Here is a 20088-nt window from a genome sequence, read left to right on the forward strand (position 1 = left end):
TTTCTAACTACCTGCCTCTCTCCCTCTCCTTCTCTCGAGAGAAACCAGCTTTTGTGAGGAATTTGGCAATGCTTACTGTCCCCCCAAAACGAGGACCGGGGAGCTAGAAGGTCATGGTGGCCCTAAGACATCAGGGAAACTTACAAAATCCCAGGCAGGGTCCTTTGGAGCTGGGGCCCCATCTCACCATAACAGATCCAGCCCTTATCATGGTATACTGGAGAGAAAAAAGGCTTGTTTTTGGATAACTGGATTTCTAATCCCTGCCTATACTGATACTTAGGTCTGTGAGATCATGAAGTTACTTAAGGGGATTTAAAAAACCCTATCTGATAAGAGGATTAAGTGAGATTCTCTATTCAAAATGCTTTATACGCTCTAAGGAACTATTTCTCATAGCTCATCACACACACTTGGGATAGAGTTTCCTCCGTGTTCATGAAAAACACTTGGGGTACAGATTCTCGGTCTAAACCCGGACTCACAAATCAGGATCTCTGGTGTGAGGTCCAGGAACTGAGTTTTTCACAAACACCCCCGGTGATAACACTCGCTCCAGAGGGTTGTACAAGTGTTACCCTCGTCGTACACGCAAGCAGCAGCCCGTCCATCTGTAGCAACAGCAGTTTATCGTTCATGGAATAGTTAGAAGAAAAGAGAGGTATACAGGGACGAGGCATAGCCCTCACCCCATCCTCCAGGAGCCGAGCAGAAACAATACAGTGCTGTGGTTTCTGAGGTCGTGTGTGTGCTGTCAGCTAATGCTATGGGCTGGTTCTCGAGGTCTTCGGAAGAAAAGATCATCTGCCTGGAGGGTTTAACTTTGTGTTAAAGGACGGAGAAACATTTCTTACTGTTCGGGCGATCCCGGTGGCCTCTGGGAGGGCCCTCAGGAGACTCACTCCCCTCTTCTCACTTCCAGCTGGGCCAGCAATTCTTCCTTGTTGGCTGGAGCCAGTGCACCTGGGAGAAAGGGCAGAGCAGCGCTCAGGAGGGGAGGCTCGAGGCACAGGGAGCGAGGGGACGCGTTCTGTGCCCCACTTCTCCCAGGCTGGCGGTAAAGGATACTCCTTGTGCTCTACAGGACTCCTACCACGCCCCTCTCCTCACTGGCTGCTCAGACCCACCGGAACTGTGTTAGAGCCCAACCCTTGTCTCGGCGGGAAGTGCCCTGTGGTCGCCGTCTGGTCTCCTGGCACCAGGCACACAGGCAGCTCCCTCTCCCGCAAGGGCGGGCAAGTCCCTGAGTGATCCTGGGTCCCGGGAAGCCACAGCTGGCTTCTTGCTTTAAAGTGCAGGGAACTCAGAGAAAGGGCAGCAGTTACCACCTGCTCAGGTGTGTGGGTGAGTTTCAGATGCTTTCCCAGGGGTGAGGGAGGCTTCGGCTGGGAGTCCGGACGCTGATGGGGTGCGGGGAGGGAGGAACAGTCAGGAGGGTGGTGGACCCAAAGCCGTGAAAAACAGCCTTGGCCTAAAGGGGGCTTCAGCTGCAGGACTTAACTATTTACTTTTAGATTAAAGGAGATTCATTTTGTTTCTCAATATTTGAAATGGACCAAGGTAACCAGAAGTGAGGTTGGTGGTCAGCGCCGGCATAAGGCCTGGCCTGACACTTCCCAAACATGTCAATTTCTCCTTCTGGATCGAGTTGCTAATTTGACTCCAATGAGGCTGTGCTTGGGGCCAGGATGATGGGGTCGTGGGATGGGGGTGGAGGGGGGCTGCTGATACCTGGGTTGCGTTTTCAGGGCTGCCTCAGGGAGCACCTCCAGCCCAGAGCCCCAGCCCTACAACCAGAGGTAAATGCATCTTCAACGTTCACAATTCCTTCCTAGTTAACACATCTTAGTCTCCCTGTAAAAACAACTCGCACCTCAGTAAAGAATGTAATTAGTGGCACGGCAACAGGAGGAGCTAAACAGTGGCCAGGCTGGGAGCTGCAGTGGGAAATGGAAATTCAGACATTTGCTCGAACAAGACTTTCCCGCTTCCCAGGCGCACACACCTGCACTGCTAGGAGGCGAAGGTGGCAGAGACATGGCATCCAGGATCCTGAGGGGTGTACGAATTCCTGGCCACAGGGCAGAGGAAGTGGGGGAGCCCGGAGATGGGATGAGCTGAGAGGGGCTCCAAGAGCAGGCAGGGCAGTTCATGAATTTCCATGAACAAAATCTCTCTAGGTTGAAACAAAACCCCCTTCGCCACCCTGGGCCCAGGTTCCTCCCAAGAGGAGATGACGGATATGAGACACATTCAAAGCGGCAGGAGGCTCAGGCCCCCCTGGCCACTGCCCGGAGAGGATGCTGTGAGCACAAGGTACTCCCGCAACAGCCTGTTCCCTCTCCACTGGCCTTGCCTGTGACTTCTGTGAGTACCTCCCAGTACTCTGCCCGCCCCAGGCAGCAAACCTGGGGGACGAGTCCGCATCCTCCCTCCCCCATCACTTCCCCACTTCCCACGCTTTCCAGTCCAGTCCAGACGGAAGGTGGTCTTCCGCCTTTCCGCTCCCTGGGACACACCTAGAGAGGGCCCTCATCCCTGGCGACGCCAGCCAAGCCACCCCAGCTTGTTAGCCGCCCCCGGACTGAGCTTCCCAGTCACCCGGCTTCACCCTGCATCCACCCAGGGCCTCCTGCGTGCCAGACAGTGCCCGGGATGGGTGCACGGCTGTGTCACCCCCTACTGCAGAATTTTCAGGGACTCCCTCCTTACAGGCACCTACGGGTGTTCAGTCTGACCTGGCACTGCCCTAACTGCCTTCAGGGCACAGCTTCTACCCTTTACCCATAGGCTCTCTTCCCTCCATCCAGACGCAACCCCAGACCGGCCCCATAACCTCCCACTGCTCTCACTGCCACAATTCTACATTTCTACGAGGCAAGACCCTCACCATTCTTCAGGGTTCAACCTGAACATTCTGGCTTTTGCCTCTACAGCCAGATGTAATTTTACCTCCTCTGTGTTTCCAAGTAGCACGCTGTCTGTCAACCTGTGAAAGCTCTCGCCACGTTCTGTCTCATGCTATGGTTATCTTACACGTCTCTCGTCTCTTTCCAAACTGGAGGTTCCTCTTGGGCAGACTCCCTGTCTTCTATCTGCATCATTTTTTAGTTTACAAAGTACTTTCATACGTAATATCTTCTTTAACTCTTAAAACAATCTTTAGAGGGCGATGTTTCAATATAATAACTTAATTTTTATTACCTTTACAAAATAATATAGGCTTATTGCACAAAATAAAGAAGAGGGAGAAATTTTTTTTTTTTTGGGTCACGTGGTGTGGCTTGCTGGCTCTTAGTTCCCTGATGAGGGATTGAACCCGGGCCCCGGCAGTGAAAGCACCGAGTCCTAACCACTGGACCGCCAGGGAATTCCCAGAAATTTTCAAGTTAGTTGTGATCCTACCATACAAAGATAACCATAGATAATATGCAGAGTAAAACTCTTCTTTCTTCAAAACAGTATCTTTCTGTTTGCTCCGGAAGCAGCCTTTTATATTTAGCAACATACCATAAATACCTTTGCATATAAGGGAAATATACACTATAATCTCAGTGACTATGTGGCATTCCATTTACGGACGTCCTACAGTTACAAATGTCTATTATTTGTTGTTTAGATGATTTCCAGTTTTTGCTGTTATAAACAAATAATGCCCATTCTTGTAGCTGAACGTTGCTCCAGACTTGATCATTGTTTTAGGATAAGTTTCTAGACGTGGCGTCGCCAAATCCAAAGGTCTATTCCTTTTAAAGAATTTTAACCGAGTACTTGCAGAAGGTCACACCGTTTCACGTCGCATCTGCAGTTTATGAGAGATGGCTTTTTCCCTGCCAGGGAGTTGACCCCATTTTATCGAGGTTGATAACAAGGCTTAGGAAAGTCAAGCACCGGGCTTGCCTAAGAAAACAGCCAGCGAGCAGCACGTCTTCTGACTCCAGACATTTCGCTCTTCCAACGTCCCCACTTCTTCTTCTATTTCTTACAATCCAAAGGGAGAGGCTGCAGTCTAAGTGCTAAGTAAATGCTGGGCTTCCCGAAGGATGAGGCAGAGGTGGTGTGCCCTCCGTTGTGGGGTGGGCCACTCCTGGGGCCTCTGCCGAGCCTCGTGTCCCAGGTGTCTGAGACTTATTTTGGCAGCTCTGTTCTTGGGCAGCTTTTTACTCTCCCCTCCTCCCTCCTTTGGGCAGATGCAGATTGCTTCAATTTAGACTCTATGTATGAAGAACCTACCATGTGCTGGGGCCTGGGCATGCAAAGATGAAACACACACACACACACAAGCTCTCCCTGCCTTTGAGGTGCTCACGGTCTAATGATAGGGACATAACGGTACCCTGTCACGTGTGACAACGCTGCTTCAGCTGTTGGCCCTACCACCCCTCCTCTGCCAAAGCCCACGGTGCCAGGGGCGGGGGGCCTGCTGTGTCCTGCAGCCCCTCCTTCTACCTGTGTCCTTTCTTGAGCTGAGGGGGCCGGAGCTCCCTCCCCATGACCTGCTGCAGTGCCTGCTGTTCTGTCTGTCTTTCTGCTCCAGCTGTGTCTCTGCCCCCTGCCCTCACCCTTAGACGGCACTGAGGAGTGCAGCCCCTAAGAGGGAAATCACACCCGTTTAGAGGAGAGAAGCCGACCCCCCCCCCCCCCCCCCCCCCACTCAGAGACCAATAAAGACGCAGTTAAGAGAGGAAGGATGGTCCCGGCAACGCCAGCGTGCCCTGCGCAGGGCACCGCTGCAGGACTGCAATCTGCATACATTTCCCCTTTCCCAGAACTGACAACTGCCTGGTTCCCACCAGCCTGGAGAAAGCTCCAAGGCAGAAATATAGCCTGTAATCTCTTTCTGTCAAGGCCAGCTATTCCTCTGAGCATAACGAAGGCAACTCACAGGACAGAAGGCCCTGGGGAGAATGAAAGACAGTCTGGGCTGGGGGACAAGGAGACTGCCCACGGTCACGGCCACCTTCCCCCACGCTCGCCCGCCTTGCCCCGAGGAGGGTCCTGAGTGCGCCTTTTTAGATCTTGCCAGAGAAAACCCAGCCCCCTCTGTTTTGTGGCCATACAGAGTCTGGCAGGCAGCCTGTGACACTGCTGCCCTAATCTTGAGGCGGGGCTAGGGTCCAATTAACAAGCAGCTGGACAGGCAGGGAGGCAGACAGAGAGACAGGGAGAGAGATGGATGGGAAGACATGGGCCCTGTGTGACCGATGGCCCAGATGCTTCAGGGACAAAGGAGGAAGCAGGACCTTCATCTTGAAGATAAAGTCCCTCTGTCCCCACAAGATCCCCAAGAAATGGAATGTTCTCACCTCTGCTCTTTAGCTCTGATCAGGCCCTTCCCTGCCTCCTCAAGGTCATTTTACTGGGGCACCCTCTGACCCCTGACGGGTGGGCAGGCTTCCCTAGAGAACACCTCTGCCTGTTTAGCCAACCTGACTTACACTTTGCAGATGAATAGGACAGCACTGAGGAATGAGCTTCCGGAATCTCTGGCCAGAGGCCCAAACCAAAGGCCTTCCCCCTGTCCACTTTGGGGGAGTCGCCCCACCCTGGTATCCATCCCAGGAGCAAAAAACACCAAAGTCTTTGTCCTCACTGGCCACAGAGCCTTGAAAGAGTTCATCCTCACTCTGGAGACCCTCCCAGGCCCTATTCTTGCATAAGTGCAGCCATGGATGTGTGGTTTGCCTCCCAGGACCCTCAGGCATTTCCCCAAGGATAGAGTCTCTTCCCACCTCCCTGCTGGGGTGGCTGGTTCCAGCTCTGCCACAGGTTTGCTCCGTGATGTTGCACAAAACCCTTCACCTCTGAATTCTGGTCCATTGCCATCATCATCAATCTTCGTCATTGCTGTCTGTAAAGCAAGAGGCCGGACCTGACAATGTGACCCTGTTCTCTGACTGTTCTTGATCAGCTAATTGAACTCAATTGTCCCAGCAAAAGCCTCAGATTTCACCAGAGCAATGAGACCCATCTCAAAGAGACCAGATTCCAACCCTCTAGGAAGAGAGGGACTCCTTGGAGGCTAAAATAGTTTACAGGCTTGTTTATACTGTTTCTCCCCTGCTCAAAAGTCTGTAATGACTTGCCAAGACCTACGGAGACAAAATCCAAATTTCTTAGCCTCCTTTTTTGTCCTTCGTAATCAGCTTCAACCTAACTCTCTTACTGAATCCCCTGGTCTTTCAAACCTGAGCCTTTTCTCCAGCCGCGCTAGGCTGCCCTGTCTCACAACGCAGCCCACGCCATATCTGGGTCCTCTGCCCCCCTTGCTCAGGCCATCATGCCCCCCGGTGGGCCTTGTGGCCCCGCTTCCTCTCTGCTACCCAGGTCCTAGCCAACCCTCAAGTCCTACCTTTCTCTGAGCTTCTGCGGTGGAATGAAGTCAAACCCTTGCTCCCCCATCCTAGGATTGGCCCTGAATCTTACTCAGTTCTGTGAACTTCTGCCTCCCGTGTTAGTCTAGATCTCCTCAAGGGCATCATAAGTGTGTGAGGACAAGACGGGTGTCTTCAATTTCTCTTATGCCTCCACATACACCGAGGTTAGTTGTGTACCCATGTAGATCATCGACAGGATCAGTCTTGTCACATGAAGGCAACCACTACTGGAAAATACTAAACCGGATCAGTGCTTGACCAGTTCAGCTAGACTTTGCCTATTTAGTCATTATCACTCATTGGCAAAGGCATTACCATTCTCTATACTTCAGCGTGTCTCTGAATTGAAAGATTTGACCAAACCATGGGTTATTTCACATGCCTCTTACACTAATATTAATAAGTGAATGTGGAAGACATAGTACAGGGGGAAAAACTTTGAAGTCAGACAACCCTGGATTCAAATCTTAGATCCCCTCTTCCTAGCTGTGTGACCACCCAACTCACAGGGTGTTTATAGGGATTTAGTGGTATTACATGAGACATATGATGTGCTCAGGGGATAATAAAGGACTCAGCACTGACACAGACAAAGCCTGTAATAAATGGTGACTATCATTGTTAAGACAATGACAGTAAGAATAGTTTGTTTAGATCTTGTTTGGCAAAATCATACTCATCCTTCAAGATTCAGCTCTGTAAAGTTTTCTCTCAATACTGCCCTACCCCACACAAGGCAAGTCATTCCCTCCTTTCTGCTCCCCTGATAACTGGGAACATATCTCTTATAATAGGGGTCCCCTACCCCCAGGGCCTCGGACCGATACCGGTCCGCAGCCTGTTAGGAACCAAGCCACACAGCAGGAGGTGAGCGGCGGGCCAGCGAGCAAAGCTTCATCTGCCGCTGCCCATCACTCCCCATTGCTCCCCATAGCTCCCTTTCTCTCCCCGTCGCTCCTCCTCACTCCCCGTCGCTCCCCCTCACTCCCCGTCGCTCCCCATTGCTCCCCATCGCTCCCCCTCGCTCCCCATGGCTCCCCATGGCTCCCCATCGCTCCCCATGGCTCTCCATGGCTCCCCATCGCTCCCCATGGCTCCCCGTCGCTCCCCGTCGCTCCCCATCACTCCCCGTCACTCCCCGTCGCTCCCCATGGCTCCCTGTCACTCCCCATCGCTCCCCCTTGCTCCCCGTCGCTCCCCATCGCTCCCCCTCACTCCCCGTCACTCCCCACTGCTCCCATTACTGCCTGAACCATTCCCCCTGCACCCCAGTCCATGGAAAAATTGTCTTCCACGAAACCAGTCCCTGGTGACAAAAAGGCTGGGGACTGCTATCTTATAAGATGAAGTCCAAGGTTCTTAGCCATGAACTTCAGGCTGTATCTCACTAAATTACTATTATGTGTCCCTATAGGTGTCCCTCCCACTCAGCTCTGAGCTTCCTGAGCAAGGAGATCCTCACCTTTATGCTTCCAGCTGTGGCCGAGCATCAGGCTCCACGTGCGTTTATTAAATGAGAGAAATGAACAGATGAGCAGGAAGGCCAGGAGCAGTCAGGAGACCCGGGCAGAATCTGACAGGACACACGTTAAAGCCTGGTCATAGGGAATCCATCATGGAAAGCAAGTGCCCCTTGAAATTCAACCAAGACCAGCCCCCAATTTAAAGCTGCTTAACTTTTCCAGCTGGATTAGCTTCCTTGGGGAAGCCATCAGCCCCGTCAGAAGCCCTTTGAACATCTCTGCCAAGCCCTGCCTGTCCACCCTTCCTTCCCCTCAGCTGGGCTCAGTCCTTCTCCGGCTGCGCCCCGCCATTCCTCCCCCGGCGGTCAGACTCTCCAGCTTCGAAGCCCCTGCTCCCTCACCCGACCGGGCTGCTGCAAGACCCTGGGTTCTAGGACAGCCTTCCCAATCCAGAAGCAGGAGGTCAGTGCATCATGATACAAGCTAATCATTCTTTTTTGCCCCCAGGCAGAGTGAGCTACATGTTCCTCCTTTCCGTCTCCTCTGCCACGCCTCAGCTCAGCAACAGCCTCCTAATCAGTCTCCCTGAGCCCCACCCCATCCTCCACTCGGCTGCCACGGGATGTTTCTAGCAGCTCAGAGCATCCTATGCACAATTCTCTTAGCACTTATCCTGCGAAACTGTGATTATCTCTTTGCCTTCCCCACTAGATCAGATCATCCTAAACTGACTGTGTTTAGAGCTTAATGTGCATTTTATACATATTAGGTGTTCAATAAATATTGGTTGAAGAAAGGAGTAAATAAATGTATCCTTTCAGCAGAGGAGATGTGGAATGTATAGCGCACAACATGCTAATGTCTCTTACAAAGAATTATATTGCCTGGTTTTTTATTTATCCTTGCCACAGCCTTATAAAGGAGGTGTTATTAGTCCTACTCCTTCTTCTTCTTCCTCTTTTTTTTTTTTTTTTTTAATACTTTTTGGCCACACCGTGCAGCATTCGGGATCTTAGTTCCCCAACCAGGGATTGAACCCAAGCCTGCTGCCATGGAAGCGTGAAGTCCCAACCACTGGACCACCAGGGAAGTCCCTAGTCCTACTTTTAAAAGGGGGAACTGAGGTTAGAAAAGCGAGTTGCCCAAAGTCACAAAGCTGGTTAAGGCGTGAAGTGAAAGGGCAGAGTTCAAGGGTGTCCTCCTCCGCTCCCCTGCCCACCTGCTTCCCAGCCAGGGAGGGGATACGAAGAGGCTGAGCTGCGTCTGCTTTGTCTCACTTGGGAAATAAACAAGAAGAATTCTTCTTCTCATCATTTGGTGAGTCGGTGACATTTCGTTTGACAAAGAATCGAGGAAAAGTCTCTCCTGGGACCAGTTTTGGGACTAGGCTGTGATAATATTGCTTTATTGAAAAAGGATGCTAGGAACTGAGCTCAGGATGGCCTTTTACATGGAGTAATTTATGCAGGAAATGAGAAACAATTTTTTTAAAGAAGCATACGTTGATCTACACATGGTCACAAAGACAGAAGTGATGACAACACACACACACACACACACACACACACACACACACACACACACACACACACACACACACACACACACACACACACCAGAGACACTGTTACAGACAACCAAAGGCATAAATTCCAGGTCTCGGTCACGACCATGGCCACACACCTCGGAAAACACCAAAAGATTGCTAGTGTGGTCAGTTCAGAGCCCTGTGTACATGCCCACTTGCAAAACAGCCTGATGGCTGTGACTTCCCCTCATGTCTTCCAGGGAAATTGCGATGTTCCCCCACACGCGTAAATTTCACATTGAAGAGATTAATCTCTCCGTGCCTCCCTGCCCTTCTCAGGGCCCTGTTCCCTCCCGCAGTGATCACACTGCGTCTGGAGAGGCTGCCAACCGGGTGACCTGCTCCCCAGGCACAAGTCCCCACTCCGGATTCACACCGCCTGCCTCACCGAGGTTTCAGTCATAACCAGCACCTGGAAGATGGCAAAGAAACCAGAACCAGGCCAGGAAATGAAACATCTGTAAAATTCTCATTCAGATGTCTCTCAGAAATGAATCTCAGATACGGCAAGGATGGGAAAGGGCTTTTATTTAAAATATCTTCCTCGCTAGGCTGCCTGTGAAGGGCTGGGATTCAAAAGGATACCTGAAAGTCAGGAATTCCCCTCCAGCCATGGTGATTTTGACCCATGGCTGAGAGCTGAGAGCAACGCCCAGGATCCCTGTTCTTGTGGGATCAGCAACTGGGAAACTCAGAGAGGCCAGCAACCGCACTGGGAGCCAGGACACCTGGCTTCTGTCCATAACCCTCCTGTATGAGCTCAGGGTGTGACCCTGGGCACATCACCGCCTGGGCCTCAGTTCCTCTATCTGTAAAGTAAGAAGGTTAGGACTGGGTGGTCACTGCTGCTGTGGTCTCATTAGGAGACCCCTTGCTCGGCCTTGGCCAGGTGCCAATTAGACTTTGCACACCTATACGTACGCACAATGGTTATACATCCCAAAGCACGTCTGGCCACAGCGGTTAACACTTTGCTTGAGGTTGACAGTAACTTTGTAAAGTTGGTAGTACTGGAATCAACGTACACATTTTACAGATGGAATAATCAAAACTGAGACTTCAAGTGTCTTGGTCAAGGTCACAAAAAGAATCGGTATTCATTTAGATTACATGAAATTCAAATCTTCCCTTGGACATTACTCCCTATTAAAAGGGGAAAAAATGTACAACATACCTTGGAAAGGCTAAGTTTGCTCTGGAAAATATTTGTTTCTATTCCCTAGTTTGGACTTGTTAAGTATAATAATAAGTGTGATTTCAAAGCTTCTGCTGCCTTTTTGCACGGCTTAGGGTGGAGGCCAAGGGCAGATGTTCTTTCATTTAGGAAAAGGATTTAAGGTCTTCTGGCTATTAAAGAGGAGGCCAGGCCTACTCTGGGAGGGGAAAGAGGAAAGAAAAGGGAACTCAGCTGTTATCCACTCATTCAACAAATGTTTATTGGGTGTCTGCTATGTGCCAGGAACTGTTCACAATTGTTAACAAAAAAGATAAAAATCTCAGCATTCAATGGGTTTACATTCTGGTCTGGGTGGAGATGGGAGCAGTGGACACACAATAACAAGATAGTAAGGAAAATATACAGGGTCAGATAATAAGGCCAAAGGAGAAAAGGTAAATGAAAGGGAGCAGAGTGTGAGGACTTGAAAGTTCCCCCGCTAACTTCCTGGCGAATCTAGGCCAGAGTCTTACGAAGACGGAGGAGCATAAAACTCAGAGCAGAAGGGAGAAGACAGAAGGTGCTGGTTGGGAGAACAGGTGAAATGGTGGCAGGCCAGTCTGTGTAGGAGAAAACAGACAGCGAGAAATTCCTTCTGCGGGGATAGGAGAGGGATTTGAAGACCTTACCTCCTTATCTCCTGTGTCAAGTGTAACGTGTTCTGCTCCCTGTCCTAGAGCCACACCCCCCTCTGGCATCTCCTGGGGCTGGGACCAGTGGCACTTGCCGTGGCCACAGAGTTTTAGGGGGCACCCCAAACATCAGTAATGGGGATGAAAACAGGACCTGTAACTGTGCCCAGACTAGACGGACCAGAATTCAATGAGAAAGGAAGAATCAGTAATACTGATCCTCCCAGCGTTTAAAGTGTTGATGTTTTGTTTATCATGCATTTTTGTCATTAATTTTCATGTCTAAAAAATATTGCATTAAAATATTATTTCTCTTCATTGCTGAGTTTTGGGGCGCCCCCTTAAATGTCACGCCTGGGGTGAGGGGGCCTGGCGGGCCTAGCCACCACAGTAGTAAAAATGTACCCACGCAGCAGCTTTGTTATGGGAAAGAAAGAGAAGGGGCCGCACCCACAGGGGGAGAGCTGGGCAGGGAGGGCCAAGGAGACCACACGCCCAGGATGGAGGGAGGAAGGGGGGGCAGTTGCTCCCTGGCAGGACCCTGCAGAAGACAAGAGCAGGAGAACCGAAACAGCCTTCCTCTCCGGGACTCCTGGGAAGCTGGACCTTCTGCAACATGGGAGGAGATCTCCAGTTGTTCTTTAGGGATATTCACAGGAAAGGTGGGCTTGGGGACACATGGATGGTGGCAGATGGCTAACTGCTCCCTCTTCCAGCTCGGCAGCCAAGGGTCCACCGTGATAATTAAATCGAGAAGCCACCGGAGTCCATCCATCGGGAGTTCTGGGGGGCCCTGCCGGGATGAGACCCTGACCAGTAGCCCAGCGCAGTCGGAAGGGGAGGGGAGGGCGGTCTCTAATTGCCTTTGCTCCCTGGGAAAGGAGAGGGTAGCACCTTGTCACAGTGTCTGCCCAAGAGATTATGAGCCCCCTGAGGATGGGGTGGGGGCGCATGTCCAGAACAAAAGGGAAGGTTCTACAGGAGGCGGCCAGTGTCCGGGCACATCAGCATTCCAGCTCCACAGACCTGCCTCAAAGGGAGGCGCCGGGCCCCAGCCGGTCTGCTTTCTTCACTGCTCCCTGCTTCTCTCCAGTGCCCTCCAAGCCCTGGGACCTTAGATGACCATAAATAAGTCAGGGATTTGAGACCTCTCACGATATGGCCCCTACCGAACATTCCAGGCCTATGTCTCATAACTCTCCTTCACGACCTCTAGGTCAGGGGCTGGCAAATGATACCCAAGTCAAATCCCAAGGCTGCCTGTTTTTGTAAATAAAGTTTTATTGGCGCACGGCCCCACCCTTCCTTCACTATGGCCTATGTTGTGACTGCTTTCCACAACAGCGGCAGAGCTGAGTAGCCGCAACACAACACAATACCTGAAATATGTACCGTCTAAAACATTCCATTGAAAGTTTGCTGAGCTGGTCTAGGTTGCAGGTAAGCTGTGTGCATCCTCTCCTGCACAGTCACTCCTCACTCCCTCCGCTAGGCCTGCCGCTGGTTCTGCTCTCCAGGACCGACATGCTCCATTTCCCTTCTCTAGTAGCTGAAATACGGCTCATCCTTCAAGGGCTCAGGTGAAACGTTATTCACCCCGGGATGTCTTCTGAATTCCTGCAAAGAATGGCGCACACTTCTGTACAGCCATGGCCCATTGTTAGGGTGACCACATAAGGTACCACCCAAACCCGAACAGTTTTGAGAGGGGAGGAGATTAATAATTACACAGACACTGCAGGCTTCAGCTGAGACCATCCCAGGCAAACCAGGCCATCCGCTGGCTCTACCCTTGGTGCTTAGTTCCTTCTGCCTCCTATGGGTATGTTCACGTACCCGGCTCCCACAATAGGCAGGATGCTCCAGGGCAAGGGCAGTGTGGGCTTTGACCCTCAGAGTATCCTTATGTATAGGCTAAGATCAATTAATGTTCATTGAAATAAAAGAAGGAAGGGCTCTGTCCTAAACAAAAGCAGTTTCTGTAGCAGCAGCAGCTGGAATAACCGAGACAGAGGAGCCATTAGCCAAGTGGGGAGGAGATGTTTGCAGCTCCTGGAGGCTGCTTCCCCTCCTGACACCTCTCAGGGAGGCTTGCAATGGTCAGAGTGGTCACAGCTGCCTGAGTCTCTGCAAGTTAGGAAAGGAGAGGCCCCACTTCAAGGGTGATCGTTTATTTTGGCAGGTTCTGAGCTGAGGCTGAATACTGGATGATCAGAAATTAGATCTACATCTCCCTGCATAAAGCTCCAGCACATTCTACAGACTTCAGCTCACCAAAGTGGGAGACAGGAAACAAAGAGCAAGGGAATAAGAGGACCCATTTAACATATAGATGCTCGCCATCTGTTCTCCACTAAACAGCCGGGAGACCTCTTTGAAGTGAAATTTCCATTCTGCCCCCTCCCCCTCTTCTCCCTGGTTTCAAACAGTTGTTGGCTTCCCATTCCTCTTGAGATCAAGACCAAAATCATTACCTTGGCCTAGAAGGTCAGGGTGGTCTGGCCCTGCCCAGCTCTCCTGCTTCATCTAGTTGGCTCTTGGCCTTCCAGCCACCCAGGCACTGGTCCCTCGAAGAGGACATGCTTCTTCCCACCACAGGGCCTTTGCACAGCCATCCCATCCTCCTGGAAGATGCTCTTTCCTCATCCACCTTTGACTAGTAAGTCTGCTTCACTTTCACATGTCAGCCAGAGCCACTTCCTCAGGGGAGCTACACTGACCACTCAGACCAGGGAGGCCTCCTTTGTATATTGCATTTCAGGATTCAATTTGAGCGCTCAACTTGGTTTATAATTATATATTCATTTGTGATGATTTGGGTAAGGCCTGTTTTCTCCACTAAGCTATAAGCTCCGTGTGGGCAGGGACCCAGGTTTGCTCGGCTCACCTTGAATCCCTCACACAGCAGCACTTGCAGGTATTGGTTGAATGATCGTCCTCACCGGCCTGAGTCAACCATCAGGAAGGTGACCTCTGGCCATCGCTCAATGTCGTAAATTAAAGTGGTTGGAAATAAGAGCTGGGGGTTAAATTCCTCTCTCTTCTCATTCTCCACTTGCAGCTCTTCCTCCTTTTCCTCACAAAGCTGTCTTTAGGGACCTATTATACAGAGGGCCACAAAATAGTTTACCCAGGGCTAGACACTGGCTGTGAGCTCATAGGTCAAGACGGGCAAGAGAGGTGGACAGACCCTAACAGGGCAGATCGGCAGCCAGTAAGAGGGCTGAGCCAGTACCAAGCAGAAGGAGGGAATGAGGGTCTCCTAGCAGGTCTTATTTCCTCCACAGCATCTTAGGCTCAGAGAACCCAGAGGAGTCTTTTCCACTGCTCAGGTCTCCTCCTTCCTCCCTCCCTCCCTTCACCAGGATCCTTTGTGTGTGTGTGGGCATGTCAATCTCCCTGAGGGTAGGGACTGTGCCTCGAATGGCTTTGGATCCCCCAGAGCTCCTGGTTCAAGGTCCAGCACATGACGCGTATTTGTGGGTGTCTGTTCTGATGTGGAGGGTGTGCAATGCGGGCTGCCTGCCTGGGTGGAGGGCCAGAGAACAGCTTTAAGGCCTGGTGTGGGGTAGTGCCAGGGAGGCCACGGGGCACTGTGGGTCCAGGTGTGCAGAAAGGGCCAGGCAAACGCTCAGGTCTTCACAGCCCAGCCCACCACTGGAATAAGAGGCTGCCGCTCGCTCCCTGGGCTGGCTCGTCTGAAGAGCAGAGCGGCTCACCGTGCCCTCTCAGGCTGGAGAAAGACGCGTCCACACCACCGTTCACTCACCCACCCACCACAGCAGCCTTGCGGCAGCCTGGCAACTGCACCCTGGGGTGGGGTCCAGCCCCACCAAGGAGAAAACAAAGCAGCTGCCTCTGAGCTGGCACCGAGCCCGCTCCTGAGAAGAGAGGCATCTCTGCGCTGGGCCAATAAATAATAGAAAGTGCAAGTGGCCCAGGGTAGTGACGGAGCCGCTGGGCCTCAGGCAGGCTGGGCGAGCGGCCCCCAGGTCGGGAGCACAGGGATTAAGAAGGCATCAATTTTAATGTAGGGAGAGGGGTTTTCTTTCTGCTTCACAAACAGCAAAGTGAATGTTTGAGCATCCTTGCAGGGGGTTAATGAGGACTCTGACTAGTTATTCGGATTTCTCCACACTGCCGCAATCCATCCTCCTAGGGAGGACGGGAGGGAGGCGGTGGGACGGGAGCGCTGCAGAGAGCCGCTCGATGAGAAGACAGAACCTCTGATCTCTGAGCAGGTTGCAGCCCAAGGAAAACTGCAGCCCACTCACACCCTCTCCCCTCCACCTCCACACACTGTGGTAGAACAGAGGGCTGGACGGGACTCTGAGATGACCCGTCCAGCCCCTTGGTCAGAGGGCCGACCAGAGGGGCGTGACTCTGGCCACACGGAGGATCCGTGAGAGCGCGCGCCCAGGCCAGAGCCCCACGGCCTGGGGCTTTCTCCCTGCACCAGAATCCCCTCCCCGCCTTCCCCTGCCCAGCCAAACTGAATATTTTGCTTTTCCCTCCAGGGAGGCTGCTCCTCAGGGATAAGCCACTGTCCATCCGTCCGTTCCATCCGAGGCCCTCAGCTGGGGCTGTCCGCTGGGCTGGGGGACCGAGGGGCAACCTCATCAGGAAACCTCTGCTTTCTGGTCCAGGCTGGTTCCCAGCGCAGGGATGGAAGGTGAGGCTTTCTGTGACGGAGCCTCTCCGCATCACTGACTCCTCTGTCCCAGCTGCCCGGCCTCCTGCAACAACCTGCCCCCTCTCCCTGCTGACTGCAGGTCACTAATGGACCTGGCCACTTGGCCCCAGACATGCAGGGCACAAAAGAGGGGCAAAGGCCTGCAGAGACGCAGCATGTGCTCAGGAAGAGACATCGCCGGGCCATCTGGACGCCAGCTCTGTGCCTTTCCCGCTATTACAACGCAGATGGACTTCTGAGCCAGGATCCCCACTCCCCTCCCACCCCCAGGTCCCAGCCCATCTGCTGCAGCCCAGGACCCAGAGCTAGACCCACCCCCAGATCCATAAGGAAGTGATGTCACAGTGGGCACCGCCCCTCTGTTTTCCCGAGATCATCCGAAGTCCTCCAAACCCCTGTCTCTGGAGGTTCCCGAGGAGCTGCCTCTCACATCAACCCCAAATTCTCAAAGTGTACGTTGAGGCCCTCAGCTCTCCCCAACGCGACTGTTTATTCTCCCCAAGGACAGGGACTGTTGTCTTGGCCCCAGGCACCTGTGGCTGTGCGCCCTGGGCTCTGTCTCCCAGTTCATTCTGAATACCAACAGCGGCATGCGGGATCTTAGTTCCCCAACAAGGGATCAAACCCGTGCCCGCTGCAATGGAAGCGCGGAGTCCTAACCACTGCACCGCCGATGTTTACTGAAGGTTCCGGTGTGCCAGCCGTGGCGCCCAGCTTTACGCACGTGATCTAGTTGACCCTTGCCGACCATGTGAGGTGATGGCCCTGTGCACTGCGCAGCAGAACTCTCTGCAGTGAGGTGTCCTCTGTTTGCAGCATCCAGGGCTGTAGACACCACATGGCTAGTAAGCTCTTGGATTGTGGCTGGTGTGACTGAGTAACTGAATTTGTAATTTAATTTAATTTTAATTTTAATAGACACATGTGTCTGGTGGCTACCAAACAAGACAGCACAGACTCCAGGGTCAAGCAGCACACTCCGTACCACACGGCTGGTAGGGGCATGGCCAGGACTCAGTGGGTGTGTCTGCTTTTCCCGTGCTGCCTTTGAGGCGTTATCAAGTGCGTGAAGAAACTCAGGCAGAGAAGGTAAAGAAATGGTGTGTAACCGTGGACAGCTCGTGCTGCATCCCAGCACCAGGTACAAAGGTGAGCAAGACCCAGTCTCTGCCCTCAAGGGGCTATAGTGCAGATGAAAGACAAATACATTCTACTTGGGACAGCGGGACTGAGGTGCAAAACTGAAGGAGGTAGGATGTTGTCCAGATACCCCACGGCACCCCCTCCCCAAACTCGGCCACGCCCAACTATGAGCACCGCTGTCTCCACTCTGCCCACTCTCCCCCCACGTTTGCTCCTCATTCTGGATGAATGGCATCATTTTCACTGCAGACCCTCAAGAAGGAAACCTGGAGACGCCCTCAGCTTCTCTTTTTCCTTCCTCCCCTTTCTCTCACCTCCTTTCCATCACATGCTACTATTTCATCCTAAATGTACTTTAAATACCTTCCCCTTCCCAGCCCCACTGTCTAAGCTCCCCGCTGCCCTCACGCTGCTGCTTCTTCCCTCTCTCACATCACCCCGTGCTCCAGCCGCACGGCGTCAACAGGCATTTCCAGGAGCTCAAGACGCTTTCCCAGGCCCCAGTGCTCTTTTTTCTTTTTCAAATGTCCGTCAGCAAAGGAATGGATAAAGAAGATGCGGTACATATGTACAATGGAATATTACTCAGTCATAAAAAGGAACAAAATTGGGTCATTTGTAGAGATGTGGATGGACCGAGAGACTATCATACAGAGCGAAGTAAGTCAGAAAGAGAAAAACAAATATTGTATATTAACACATATATTTGGAATCTGAAAAAATTGGTATAGATGATCTTATTTACAAAGCAGAAATAGAGACAGATGTAGAGAACAGACGTATGGCCGCCCCTGTGCTTTTGCATCTGCTGTCCTCTTTTCCTGGGATGCCCTTGCCGGCCTCATCTGCTTGGACAGCTATGAGCCCAAAGAGCCTTCTCCGGGCTTTCTCCCGTTGCAGGCTTTATCTGAGCATCATTCCTCTCTGGTGAATGGTGACTTCCACTTCTGTGCTCCTGTGACCCTGAGCTCTCCTCTTTTATGCCGCTTACCACCTTGGGTTACAAATACCGGCATTTCCCATGGCATTCTCTGAGATCGGAGACGGTGGCTTTGTCATCTCTGTGTTCAGAGGGCCTGCAGTGTGCAGCACGTGACAGGAGGTAGACAGGACGGGTGCGGGTGTGTCTACCCGAAGCACCTTCTGCCCCTGCCTTCCCCACCTCCCACGCTCCGTCTTTCTGCATTAGGAGTCTCGCAGGAAGGTGCCGAGAGGAACATTCCCGATTCACCTCACAGCCTGCTCTCCATAGGCACGGCAGGGTGACTCCCCGTGGAGCCTGGCACTCAGCATGAACTCCCACAGCTTTGAAGAATCTCAAATACAGCCCGCTTAAGCTCCAACCAAAACAGGGCTTGCGTCTGCCACCTACAAACAGCCTTTCTCACACCTCTCCCTTTGCCTCCGGCCTCCCCACCCTGGCCGTCTCACCTTCCCAGTTCCCTCCACAAGGCGCTGCACTAACAGAAATACCAGGCACTGCGCACAGGAAACCTCAGTTTTATTCACGACAACTTACCGCCCTGTGCAGTGCACCCATCCAGGGACCAGCGTCATCAGAGTGACATCTTGCCTGTACAGAGCACGTCACCATTTACAAAGCAGTCCCTTCCACATCTTCTCACTTCATCCTCACAACTCTCCTGAGTGAGGAGGAAAGTTAGGCCCTGTTCTCCCATTTTACAGATGAAGAAATAGAAGCTCAGAGAAAGGAAGAGCTGGATCCTAGATTCAAAGGCAGATCTTTTGATTCTAAGTTCAGTGTTCAGTTTACTGGGAGGATGGTGACGTCACCATCCTGATTACAGAGGAAGAATAGGTTTAGAGGAGGTGCTGGTGAGTTTATTTGAGGGTGTGTTGTGCTCAACGTTTTGACGGGACACCAGGGTAGACGAGAAAGCTTGGAACAAATGTCTGGGTCTGTAGTCTACTCCAGTCCACCATATGGTCTAGCCACAGAAAGCCATCTGCCGTTCTCCAGACACCATCTTGCTTCCTTACCTTTGTGTCTTCCTAAAGAATTTATGGCCTCTTCACCTCTGACTTCTGATACACTCCCCAGCCTGCCGTGACCACATCAATGCTACTTCCTGCAGGAAGCTTTCCTGGATCTTCTCAGACAGAAATGGTCCCTCTTCCCTTTGGGCTCTCACAACACTCTGTATAAACCAGCATCGTCATCTTCGTCTCATCCTGTCTAGGGCTATGGTAGTTTGTGTGTCTGCTTCCTCCATCATGTCTAAAGCAGGGACAATTCTTGTTCACCTCTGTACCTGGAACTATGCCTTGGGCATAAGAGGTGATCAGAAAATTTTGGTTGGGTTGAATTTCATTGCTAATTATGTTGGTTTTTTTGCGGTACACGGGCCTCTCACTGTTGTGGCCTCTCCCGTTGCGGAGCACAGGCTCCGGACGCGCAGGCTCAGCGGCCATGGCTCATGGGCCCAGCCGCTCCGCGGCATGTGGGATCTTCCCGGACCGGGGCACGAACCCGCGTCCCCTGCATCGGCAGGCGGACTCCCAACCACTGCGCCACCAGGGAAGCCCAGCTAATTATGTTTTTAAGAGAGGAGGCTTTGACCTATGTCTTTCTAACGGTGAATGTGAAATGTAATGGACATCACATCTTTTGTCCGCATTTCCAAATCTGAGCTCCGTGATGACTTAAAAGCACATGTGCAGAATATGAAAGGAGGGGCTTATAAACAAGAAGCAATACACAAGAGTAGCCTGAACCCATCAGCAGTGGGCTGGGAAGGCCACAGACCAGAATGAAGTGGAGTCTGGAAACCTCCTCCCCCCACCTACCCACCCTGCCACATACTCTCCCTCTCCTCTCTCTTAAAAAGCTATACTTGAAGCAAAACAGAGACAGAAATAAGGGACGGAGGCAGCTACAGCCCGGGTCAGACGTAGGAGGTTACAGATGACAGAAGGAAAGTAAAGGATTTAACTCCCACTTTGCTTTGTTTTCTT

General features: G+C 52.1%; 1 protein-coding gene across 3 annotated transcripts in view; it reads right to left on the reverse strand.

Moving 5' to 3' along the window:
- Nucleotides 1-20088, reverse strand: part of PKNOX2 (PBX/knotted 1 homeobox 2) — a 255102-nt gene that overhangs the window by 93735 nt on the left and 141279 nt on the right. For 2 of the 3 annotated variants that reach the window (XM_060017725.1, XM_060017723.1), the window contains exon 3: nucleotides 855-963. The exons of the other annotated variant lie outside the window; for it this stretch is intronic. The gene's annotated coding sequence lies outside the window, so the exon portion shown is untranslated. The remainder of the gene's footprint in view (nucleotides 1-854; nucleotides 964-20088) is intronic. 3 annotated transcript variants of the gene reach the window in all.

This window comes from Delphinus delphis, chromosome 8, assembly GCF_949987515.2.
Source record: "Delphinus delphis chromosome 8, mDelDel1.2, whole genome shotgun sequence".
Lineage (NCBI taxonomy): Eukaryota > Metazoa > Chordata > Mammalia > Artiodactyla > Delphinidae > Delphinus > Delphinus delphis.